This window comes from Heterocephalus glaber, unplaced genomic scaffold (genome assembly GCF_053883595.1).
Source record: "Heterocephalus glaber isolate CG9 unplaced genomic scaffold, H.glaber_assembly_v1.0 deba00001773, whole genome shotgun sequence".
Taxonomy (NCBI): domain Eukaryota; kingdom Metazoa; phylum Chordata; class Mammalia; order Rodentia; family Bathyergidae; genus Heterocephalus; species Heterocephalus glaber.
Window position 1 is genome coordinate 2,841,803 of NW_028258463.1, and position 12,796 is coordinate 2,854,598.

The following is a 12,796-nucleotide window of genomic DNA, read 5'->3' on the forward strand; positions in this document are numbered from 1 at the left end:
TCTTATTGGGAAGGATCATCCCTAGTATGTATCAGTTCCATGGATGTTCCTCATCCAGCATCTTGACAGTCCCTGAGAAGAAGGTTATTTGTCATTCTGTGGGTTCCACCATGAAGTGCTCTTTATTTGTCTCTGTTATTCCAATGTTTGTTTGTCCCTTAGCCTTTTGTTAATCCAATAAAAAGATATAAACTCTTTGGGAAACAATCTTGGCAGTATTTCTGCTCTACTATTCAGCAATTCCTGTACAACTCAGGGACCATTTTAAGCATGATTCATATCATGCTGGATGATCAAGAGTTAACTCAGCAGATAGTGAAAAAATTCTGGCATAATCTATTTTTAAAGTACAGCTGTTGAAGTCCAACATAGTTTCTGGGCATTAACCATTTAGTTAAGTGTTTCAGTATCAACTAATATGTAGGATAATGCACTTTGAATTCAGTACAAATTGCATATTTAAATAGCTAAGCACCATTTAATACTCCCAGGCATAAAATAGAAAAAGATGTTTCTGTTTTTCTTTTATTTTATTTCTCCCTTCAGTCATTTCCCTACATGAAACAGAGCAGGATCTGTAAACACAAACAATAAGGAGCTTGCTTTAAAACAAATAGTTGGTTGCAATCACTGAGATCCACGAGGAATAACTGACCTTTACTGGCATACAGTTTGCTTTGCCTGAGGAGACTCTATTTTTCAATGTGATCATCTTCATGGGTAAATTTCCTTTTTTGAGCATGTTTTTATCCTTGTGGTCTGTCAACTCTTGCCTGGCGCCTTCTGCCCTTTATTTCTGTTTCATTGCAAATTGAAAATATCCTACTCAAAGCACTTCATTTCTAATGTCATTCCATTTCTGGTGGAGGCCAGAGGTGCCCAGTGAATGATGATGAGCACAGGCCAAACTTGAGCTACCCCTTGACCAAGAACACTACTGGCTGACCAGTGAGGGGTCACTGTAAAGAGGTCAATGGCCCATAACCACATTGTTTCCAGCACTGTGACTTTAAATTTCCTTTCTTTCATAAAATAGAAGAAGCTGTTCTTGTTTCAAAATCATTTCTTTGAAATGAGATGTTTAAGGTCATCGGAGAGTTAAAAGATGAGATCAGAAGTATCAAAGGTTTAATAAGATAAAAATATCAAGACAGCTGTATAAAATGAATATCTTTTTAAATGGTTTCCTTCAAGAATTACATTTTATTTACAAACCAAGTTAAGTTCAGCACACAGAGGGGAGAGCAAACACAATCTTTTACTAAAGCAATGTTGCAGGCCTGGAATGTTAGAACCAGGTGTTGGGCCAATGAGTCCACTAGTTTTGGTCCATGTGTAGACACCTGTGACCATCAGATTTGTTTGCAGGTTAGTGATTGTGTCAGATGCCTTAGGATTCCTTCTGTATTAGTTACTTTCCTATCACTGGGATAAAAATACCTAATACCTGCAATTTAAAAGAGGAGAAGTTTATTTGGGCTCACAGTTTCAGTGGATTCAGTCCACAGTTGGCTGGCTCCAAGGCAAAAATGCCATGGCAGAATAGCCTGGCATTGAAAAGCTATTCACCACATGGTGGCTGGAAGCAGAGAGAGAAAAGGGGAGGACCTAATGGCAAGAATAACCTTGTAGGCCACACCTTCAGTGTCCCACCTGTTCTAACCAGGCCCCACCTCCTAACAGCACCTTTCCCTATTGAATTCATTAACAGGTGAATCCATTGATGACTATAACAGCGCCATAATTCAGTCACCTCCCAAATATAGACTTTTGGGGGATATTTTATATCTAAACCAAAACATTTTCCACTGTATAACTCTCTGATTCTGTTTTTGTTTAACTTGATTGATTAGAGAAGTTTTGGTTTAATCACATTTCTCTTGATAAAATAGGTCAGATATCTTAGGGAAAATATTTGGATCAGAGCAAATATGGTAGTTGTGTATAGTTACTCTTTGCATAATGTGGCAGGATGAAACCAGGCACTGGTAACTACCTTTCATCAATCACCTAGTCCAAGTGCTTTTCATCGGTCATTTCATTGGCTTCTCAAACTAACTTGGAAGCACTTAGATAAAAAAGCAGAAGCTCAGAGAGGTTAACTAACTTCATTAATATCCTTTGGTAATAAGAGGCAGAGATAGGATTTAAACTAAACTTAACTCTGGACCATTTGCTCTGTGTAGCCCATATTGCAGTGGAGCAGAAAACAAAGTGAAGAAAAAGAATGGAAGAGCTCAGAGAAGTAACTAGCAACATGGGTATCCGGGTATTGGGGTTTGGATCGTCTATTTTCTCTAAAAGATCATGCATTGAAAATTTGGTATCTGATGCAGCAGTGTTCAGAGGTGAGGCCTTTGAGAGGTGAATGTTCATGAGGGTCCTGACCTCATCAATGGCTGAATCCCATGATAGAAGTACAACTTAATGGGGTATTGGGAAATGGCAGAAAGTTAGGAGGTAGAGCCTGGTTTGCTGATGTAGGACACGGGGGATACGATCTTGAAGGGTATATTTTGTCCCTAAGCTCTTGTCACCCTCTCTGCTTCCTATCCACCATGAGGTAAGAAACTGTTCTGCCTCATTCTTCCACCATAATGTTTCATCTTGCCACAGCCCTAAAGCAACTAGACCAAGCAACCATGTACTGAAACCTCTGAAACTATGAGCCAAAATAAATAATTCCACCTTTAAAGTTGTTTTCCTCAGGTATTTTGTCACAGCAATGGAAAACTGACTCATACATGAGGAAAATTCCTTCCAGTAACAGTTTGAAGGATGGGTAAGACTCTGAAAAAGATGAAAGTTGAGGAGAAATGGGAGACATAGGCTATAAGTTATAAAATGAGTAAAGAAATGAAATAAAGGAAAATGTGTTGTTCAAAAATGGCAGAAAATTCAGTGTGACTCAAAGGTAGGCTGCAGGGAATGAAAAAGAGTGTGCAAAGAATGGTAAGTCTGAGACATGGCTAGAGAGCTTTAATTTCCCAGCATAGTGTGTGATTCAGTTCTAAGTGGCTTACACCATCAGTTATGTGGGTTCAGAGGTGGGAAAATGCAATGAGCATTTGCTCCTGGATTCATTGTTGCGGAGGAGATTCTATGCAGATAGTACCTCTCCCTGGATCTGTCTCCCTGAGTGGTCTTTGGGAATGCAGACCCTAGATGTGTGTGCAGCTGAGCACTTTCACACAGTCTGCTAGTGGATCAAGGAATATTCTGTCATTCCTCAAACTCAGGATTATCTCCTCCCTAAGCCAGGATAGCTGCCAGAGACCCTGGAGGAGTCTGAAAGAGCTTACCCATTCATGGGCTTATCAGGTAAAGCAGCTCAGAGACTTTGTGAGAAAGACAAGATAGCAGACTTGTAAAGGAAAGGAAGGAAATGACAGGGCAAAAACCAAACTCTCTCTCTCTCTCTCTCTCTCTCTCTCTCTATTATATATATATATATATATATATATATAATATTTGTATATATATTTTCTTCTCAGCTGGACCTTACCATTTAGCTCAGTGTCTTTATTAAGGAAAGAAATTGTTATCAGGATTGAGGTGGGGGAATTTCTTCACTCTCACTCAACCAGAGCAATTTTCAGAGAGTAAGACATGTAGTCTCAGGTGGGTTTGAGGGGGTCACATCTGAGTGCACAGGCAGATATCTGCACTAGGAAGTTCTAAGCAGCCAGTGTGGCAGACAGATATCTCATCCTGTCCCAGGAGGCATGAAAGATGCCTAACACAAGAAGGTTCGTATTATATTAGCGGGTGAGAATTTTTATAGGCTCTAATTTCACCCGCAGGTGTACCTGTGTGGCAGTGGGACAGAATAGAAGACAGTAGACAGACCTAGGTTAAATTTAACTAAATTATTTGGTACACTTGTATTAAGAACTTATTATAGGCTAAGCTCCGTGTTAGATATGGAGACTGAAGTAGAAAACAAGAGAGAAAATGTCTCTCTGCGTAGAGCTTGCACTCTCTTTCGATCTGTCCATTCTGGGTCACCTGCTGAACCTCATTCTCAGGCAATCTTCTCTGAAGAGAGTCTCCCGTGAAGGTCTGTATGCTGTGGCCCACACCAAATCTGGCCTAGTACCACCTAGTTTTATGTACTCCAAATGTAAGAATGGCTTGTACATTTGTAAATGGTTGGGAAAAAGAAAAAGAATATTTCATGATTTAAAAAATTGGGTGAGATTCAAAATTCCTTGATCATAAAGTTTTATTGGAACACTGCCGTGCCCCTTAGTTTATATATAGTCTGGAACTGCTTGCAGTCTACAATAGCAGAGCTGAGTAGGTGTGACAGAGACAGCAATACTTGAAAAGTCTAAATTTTTGCTATCTGGTCCCTTATAGACCCCCGGTCTAAAATCTCAGCCCTTGCTCACAACATTCTCCTCCCAGTTTACTCCAATCAAGCTCTGTCTCCAACTTTCTGCTGTGATTATTCCTGTCAAGCAAAACTGTTTGCCGTATTACCAAATCCATGATTTTTTTTGTAATAGCATTACACACAGTTGGCATTTCTCTTCTTATAATGTTTTTCCTCCTTACTTTTATGACACTCATTTCTTCTTACCTTACTGCCCACTTTATCAACCCACAATTCTCAAGGTAGAGAAGCATCTTTCATACTTGCACATCCTGTACATGTCTTGCATGAGACATTTAAGGGTTACAGAGCCCCTTCTTGGAGCTATGCCTACTTCCTTCCTTCCACCTTGGACTTCTTCCCCACAAGCTCTCATGTCCCCTTGTTCTCCATACACACAAAGGCAAACATCGGTGTGTTTTAGGATGACTGTGCCCTGTGGTTTGATGGCTGCTCCCAGGTCTCTGTCCTTGGTTCCATTTGGGAACATAGATTTCTAGAGGAGAGATGAGGAGCAGTGTCAGGTAGTTGTCCTGCTGCAGTACAATTCTCAAGAACATGAACTCCAGAATAGCGGAAGAACTATAACCTATAAAACCCTCTGTGGCTGAAGCCTGGGGAGAAGCTTTTCTAATCCTGTGTGAAGAAATGCAACATGAGCCTCAGTGCCCTGAAGCTCCTCCCCAGAGAAGGAGTCATCAGCCTCAGGTTGATTGCATGACCTTCACTTCTACCTGCACTGAGCCAGACCCACAAGGAAGATATCACACCTGGTTAGAAAATATTTATGGTTCCCTGGGGCATTCTCCAGCCCTGCTGGGCTGCTAAGCATTTCCCAAGGTTGCAATTGTTTGTCATCCACAGTGTTCTGGTTACAAAGTTTATAGTTTGCCCTAAACCCATCCCTGCATAATTAGGTATTTCTAAGTCTAATTTTGTGAAACCTGAGGATATTCCTGAGTGCACGTGTCTTCTTACCACAGCAACTCCTGTACCGTGTACCATAATGCTTGTAGTGTGTACTATGCACAAAACTAAAATTTTGCTTCTTGGGGTCTGAATGAAGCCTCTGTGACACCTCTACTGCAAATGAGTGGGTCACTTAAATGGCATTTTGCCATTTTTAGTGTATGTTTTAAGGTGACCCCACGAACCTGATTACCTTGGGTTGGTAAGTCTGAATGCATTCATTAGCAGAGTTATGAAGCAGCCCTGGATACCTGTGGCCCATGGAGCGCTACATCCCTGTGAAGGCCAGGGTGATACCAGGGGTCCCTTGGCATTTTCCAAGTGCCAAAGGCATCCCATGGTCTCTTCTCCTGGCCTGTGAGACTGTTCCTCCCTATATTTTCAAGCCAGAGCTCTTGGGAATAGCTAAGAGCTTTATTTAGTTGCTTTCTCTGGGAACAACCAGATTATTTTGAGTTTTATGATTTTCCCGTTTGGTTTACTTATTTCATTTAGAAGGGTTTCCTGGAATAAATGACTCCTTCATCTCTTCCTATCATTCTCAGGAGTGGGTTTCCCCTCTCCCTGCGCTACATCAGTGAATGTTAGCTGGTGTCATACCATTATAAAATGTGACTAACTGGTTACAATCTTTTTGAATCTGGCATAGAATGGCTTTCTTTATTTCCAACTATTTTATGCAGGGAATTGAAGATTCTCTAGGAAATCATATTACGCTGAAAAAGCACTGAGTGGATTTCAGTCACCCATTGTACATGTGGAGAGAAAGCAATCCGTTTTAGGGAGGACTGATAATCAGTAGGCCTTAGAGAAGGGAGGAAAGATGATATTGGCACCATCTCAAGCCCCACAGATTTATCTCAAGCCGTGCCATTAAGTGAGTGGTAAATTCTGAGGTTTGCTCTAGAATAATCTTTGAAGAATCATGAATAATTTTCAACATATTTAAAAGTATACATGGAGTTCTCCTCAGAGTGCAATTTCATAGATTGCTGGTGTTACAAGCTAGAATCACAATCCTTTTCTTATACTACAGAGCATGTCTCAATAAAAGCATTTTCTTTATAGACTCTCATAGTAAGGAATAGTTTTTAAAAAAATAAATTTGAAATATTTCCAAGGATGTTGTTGACATAATCCCTTCCCTTGATATCATGAGTGTTCCAAACAAGATCTGTTCTGTTTATCATGCTATCGTTTACAAGTTTCCAAAGGCTTTTACTTAATCTTTTTTTAAATAGTCAAAATATTAATTAGCAATTTCTCCTACTGTAGGGACACCTTTTTTCCAAAAGGGGCTACCTGGTATGGAAGAATGACAATTGTACTGATACTGCAGTACCATCAAACTAAGATTATAGGGATTTGTCTCAATTCGGAAATCAGGTGAGGTAGAAACATAGAGAACATGTGCTGTTGCCAGCAGTGTTCTTAAATTGGGAATGCTGCAGACAGCCTGTCATTTCTGGGCTCTACATTTCCCATCCTCCTAATAACATCCATGATGCTTTCCAAGACCCCCAAATCTGTTTCCGGCTCCCCATTATCTCAAGAAGAGTTAAACATGGCAGGCAGGATCGCAGGTCTTCCATGCCCTGCCTCCCTATGCCCACTTCTCTATCACCCATTGCAGCTCTGTGTGCGTTTTATGCATGAGCCCTACACAGTGCTCACCATTCAGTAAATAAGCTATGCTGCTTTTGCGCCTGTGGTTTTGGACATGTCTCCTGCTTCTGACCCAAGGTACTCTTAACTCCTTGCCTGCCTTGTCCATGTTCAATAGGTGATTGAGTAGAGATGATTGGGAAAGTAGAACCCTCATAAATGTGATTAGCACCCTTATGGAAGAGCTTGAGATTGAAGGGAGGCCTCGTGCCTTTGCATGTCTTCTGCCATGTGAGCACACAGCATTCCTGTCTGGAGACAATACAGCAACAAGGCCCTATCTTAGATGCAGAGAGCAGCTTTCACCAGACACCTATTCTACTTGTGCCTTCATTTTGGACTTCCCAGCATCCATAATTGTGACATTTCTATTGCTTATAAATGACCCAGTCTGTGATATTTTGTTATAATAACTCAAAGACAGTCATCTTCTCAAGAAAACTCTCCCCAGCCCTTCCTCTCCATTCTTTGTCCATTCTGACTTCCCTCTTTATGTGATTTCAAGACCTTGTAAGTGTCATTATAGTAATAAGTGAACAATAGCACCATTATTCACTTTTTTGTTAGTGCATACTTGTAGCACATACTGTTTACATTCCATGTGTGGAGGTGGTCTGTGTACATGATGCATCTTTATTCCTTTTTTCATCCCCTTTCCCTTGCCTCTCTTGCCCCTCCACCCATCTGTTGATCTTCTCCTTTTCTTCTTTGTACGTGTTTGCAGTACATAACGTTTACACTCCTTGTGTGGCGCCGGTACCTGTACATGACACATCTTCATTCCTTTTTTCATCTCCTCTGCTTCCTTCCCTCCTCCCTCCCTCCATCTCTTGACCTGCTTGACCTTTGAGAAGGATCTAGCTCCCTACTTGCTATGATCATCTTTTATTTTACTCTTTATTTATATTTTGGATTTCTCATATAAGAGAAACCATCAATATTTAAGCATGTGTGTCTGATTTATTTCACTTAACATTACAGTCTCAAGAGCACTATTATTTATATACTTGCTTTCCTTTTTTACTGGACTATGTGTTTCTTGAAGGCAGAGAGTGTATTTAATTATTTTTGGCTTTTTTGGTGTCTAGGATAATATCCACCACATACCAGGCACTAATGAGTGATTGGGTAATCATCGATGATTAATGAATTAAAATAATCTTGTACATTGGTTCATATTTGCTTAGCTGCTGTTTCTACTGCTGTACTGGAACTGTGGAGAACACAGAAGGGGCAATTATTTTTCTACTTCATGGTTGAACCAGAAAGGCAGGAGTTCCATACTTGAAACAAACGGACCATTGCTTGGCAACTAGTGTCCTGTGGAACAGTCACTGTGAGAGTGCCATATCAGAAAGGGTTTTGTGCTCAGTTAAATTTGAAATGTTGCATAGTATGTCCTTCTCCCAGAGATGTCCATGTGGATATGCACACAAATGCTTTCAGAAATCCTGTGTTAAAGAATCCTGTGTAAATTCTGAATCTCAAGTGGCAAAAACGCCTTTTATCATGTGGGTGACATCTCTTTTAAACAACCCAAAGTTCTGAAGGATACACTGATTTAGAGAACAGAGGTGTTAAGCTGTATAGAAACAATTATGTGCAAAGCTGTGCAGAGAGACATTAGTGTGGGTGTGAACAGGTACAGAAACATCCTAGTCTGAGGCTGGCTTTGGGGAATTAAATGAAGGAGTAGTTTATAGTCTGGATTTTTTAATGTTGCATTTACTTTTCTCTTTTCACTGTATGAAACCATCACCTGGGCTGTTAGGTGACCTCTTCTGCTGCTGCTGGAAGTTATAGAGGCCTTGCATGTGCCAGGGTGCCAACTGCTCTATTGCCATTATTTCATTGGAATCCTGGGAGCTGGAGACGCTGTCAATCCTATTTCACAGAAACAAACCTTTGGGAAGAAAGAGGATGTGACCTTCCCGAAATTATAAAATAGCAAGAGGAAAACCCAGAACTCAATGACTAGATCTGATTCCAAAACCCATTCATTTAAGACTATAGGGATATTCCTAGGGAAGAATCATATGAAAAAGTCTGGAGACTAATGATATTTCCTTTTTTTTTTTTCCATAAGGAAGTATGACAGTTAATTTTACGTGTCAGTTTTCTGGAGCACTGTGCCCAGATATTTGGTCAAACATTACTCTAGATATTTCTGCAAAGGTGTTTTTGAAGTGACTTAGAGTTATGTCAGTGGACTTGGAGTAAAGCATATTGTCTTCCATACTATAGCTGGGACTTGTCCAATCAGTTAAAGGCCTGAACTTTGCCTCCCTTGAGTTAGGATTCTATTATAAAACAGTCTTCACACTGAAACTACAATGTTGGGCCTTAGTGAGTTACTAGAATGACTGCCTTTGTACTTGAACTACAGTATCATTTCTTTCTGGGTCTCTAGTTTGCTGGCCTATTTGTGCAAATTTTGGACTTGCTGTCTACATAATTATAAGATCCAATTCTCCTTAATATAATTTTCTCTCTCTCTGCTTCCATATATATCATATGCACAATCATATATTATATGTATCATATATATGGATATAATATCTATATATATCATATATATGTACATATATTTATTCTGTTTTTCTGGAGAACATTTAATTTGCTAATGAATGAAAACTGTATAAAAGCCCTCTGGGGTTGTAGGTTCTAGCCATGGAGTTAGTAATTCAAAGGAGAGAACAGGGAGATGTTCCCTAAAATGGAAATGTCTGGAGGAAGTGCAGCTCCAGAGGTGCTGATACACCACCCCAGGCATCTGGCCGCCATGCAGCCAGTGCAGCAGTCTGGGCATGTCCTGTGCAGAGCAGCTCTCGGGGCCTTCAGCTTCAAATGAAGGCATCCACCTTCCTTGAAATGCTCCTTTTGTCCATGGTCTAGGAGAGGTGAATTTTTTTTTGTACCGGGGATGGAACTCGGGTCCTCGGCTTTCGAGGCAGGTGGCGGAACCACTGAGCACACCCCAGCCCTTTTTTTTGAGAGGTAAATTTTTATAGAATTTTTGATTCACTTGTGAATATCAAGAATTTCAGGAACAATATTTATCACTGGTATTAGTAAAACGAGTTTTCCTGAGACAAGGCTTGATGTTCAGCATGGATTCTCATGTTTGCTCTACCAATTGCCTACTATATGATTTTGGGCACAATTTTTTTGACAACATTTGTCTTTGCTTTCCTTGGTTGTAAAATGAGGATAACAGGATTTGCTCTCACAGGTTTTTTGAATATTTAAAACAATACACATAAAGTACTCTAAAACAGTACAAAGTGATCACTCCAATGCCAGTAATTACAATTATTATTGTTATATCTTGTTGGGAATTGGTGTTTCATCCATGCTAGGCAGTTTGTTCAAAGTTCTTTGATTTACTCACCCCGTTTTCTCATTAATAAAGTTTTTCTTCCTAACCCAAATCTACAGCAATCTCTGCATCTTTATACCCACTGTTTGAGTTACTGGACATATGTAAGCACATGATAAAATCTCTGCTCTTAAGGCAGTAAATACTGAGAGCTAAGATTTCTTAGAAACTAAGGCTTACAGAGATCTACATTAGTGCTCTAAGCCAAAGTTGAGGAATTAGCCTAATTCTTCGCTTCTCTTTACTCCTCTTATTTAGTCCTCTAGAAAAAGTCTCCTTGGTCTCACTTCTTGTATGTAGGTCCTGCATCTCTCTTCTGTTGCCTTTTCATCACCACTGCTGACACCTGTGAATTTCAGCTGCAATAAAGTAGATTCACTTCCTTCTGCCCAGCTGGATGAAAAAGGGCACACCTAAAACAAAGGATCCTTCCCGGAGAGAAGAGGCTGTGGAACTATTGTTTACACAGATGGGGTGCTGTTCATGAAAGGCTTTGCTTTGATTTGATAAGAAATTGAAAGTAAACAGAAGCTTTGATTATCCAATTAATCAACCTGAAGGTGGGTCCCAATAGGACTAAACTGAACTCTGTTTTCTCTCCCTGACCCTAGCGGTAGACTTCTTCTTTTGAGATTTTGTTTCATCTCCTATAAAGACAGTTTTATTGTCAAATTCCTTTCATCTTCCTGAATTTGCCTTTAAGCACTTGCCTTGTAACCTTTGATTTCTCTTCTTGAAAGAAGGGGGTGGAATGGTGAAATACTGAGGTGGTGTTGATTTCTTGAACTTACACTTGCTTTTGCTTAGTTGCCATCGGCGTCTTCGATGAACTTGTCCCCCACTTTTTGCTTCCTTTCTTTATTCTCCCAAATATATATGTTCTCTGAAATTGTCTGAGTGGGGAGAATTCAATTTCTATATCTATCCCTGTACCTATATTTGTATGTTATGCATATAATTTTTACTGAAACAAATATTTATAGAGTAACATGATGTTTTGATGCATGTAAAATGTTCAAAAAAGGATAAATATATCTTTTTTCTTAAACAACAAACAATTTTTCAGGTTAAACATTTGTTTATTGTGAAAAGAAAATCCTTCTAGCTTTATTAATAATCATCTTCAGTCACCCTACTATGAAAAAGAGCTCCAGAACCTCTCTCTCCCATCGAACTATAAATTAGTATCCCTTAATCAATCTTTCTCTCTTTCCCTCCCAATTAGTTTTAGAACAAAGAATCGACCATGTGATTAAATTTTTGCCAAATGCCCTAGTCCCCATTCCCATCGATCTCTACCTGGTTTACACTAATACCAGCTAACCAGTATCTTTGACTCTTGTATTTTCCACTACTCAATTTGATATAAAAAATACGAGAGTGATATTTTTAAAACTTAGGTAATGTGATTTGCCCTGAAAACTTTCACAGTCTTGCCACTAATTCCAATTGTTACTAGTCTCTAGCCATATTGATGTCTTAATTTCTGGACCATCTCAAGCTCATTTGTACCTTAAGGTTCTGAACTGCTGAGCTGTAGTTTATTTTACATCTGCCTCCTTCACATTGTTTATGTCTTATCCCAGGTGCCACCTCTTTAAAGAGGACTCTCCCCATCTCCCTTCCCAAAGTGACTCCACTCCGCTGCTTGCCGCCTTCCCCTTACCCTGCTTAGCTACTATCATGACACTTACTGTAATCTGAAATCAGCTCATCTATAATATTTGATTTTTTGGCATAGTCTCTCTGGCTTCCCAATAAAATTATAAGCTTTTGAGCATGGTGATCTTGTGTATCTGGTTTCCACTGTATTCCAAGCACCTAGCACAGCCCCTGGAACATGAAGGATTGAATGAATGACAAGCTTTCTAAGCATGTCTCCTAACTGTATTCCTGTCATAAACATATGTGTGCTCTTGATAGAGGAATTTGCCCAAATGATTGATTCATCTGAATTTACCAAATAAATGACGCCAATTATTGCTCAATGCTCATATTTTCGTGGGTGGGATGAACTAATCTTTTTTTTTTTTTTTTTTGCAGTCCTGGGGATGGAACTCAGGACTTTGCACTTGCGAGGCAGGCCTGGTGCCACTGAGCTAAATTCCCAGCCCGCTAGTTGAATTAATCTTAATCCTAGGCTTTCATAACATATTAGACAGACTGCTGGTGAGTAAATCTGCCAGCATCAAAGTGCAAACTCTTCTGTGGACGTCGTGGGGACGCAGGAGTGAGGGCTGGCCCAGCCAGCAATGCTTCTGATGGAAACCCCTAACGGGGTGCATCTGAAAACCAGGGAGCACCTTTCCTTGGCATCCCTCTTTCATCAGTTACATCAAAAGACTCGAACATTCTTCAGCACAGTCCTTTAGAGATAGACTTTCCTAGCGTAGCAGAACAAAGGC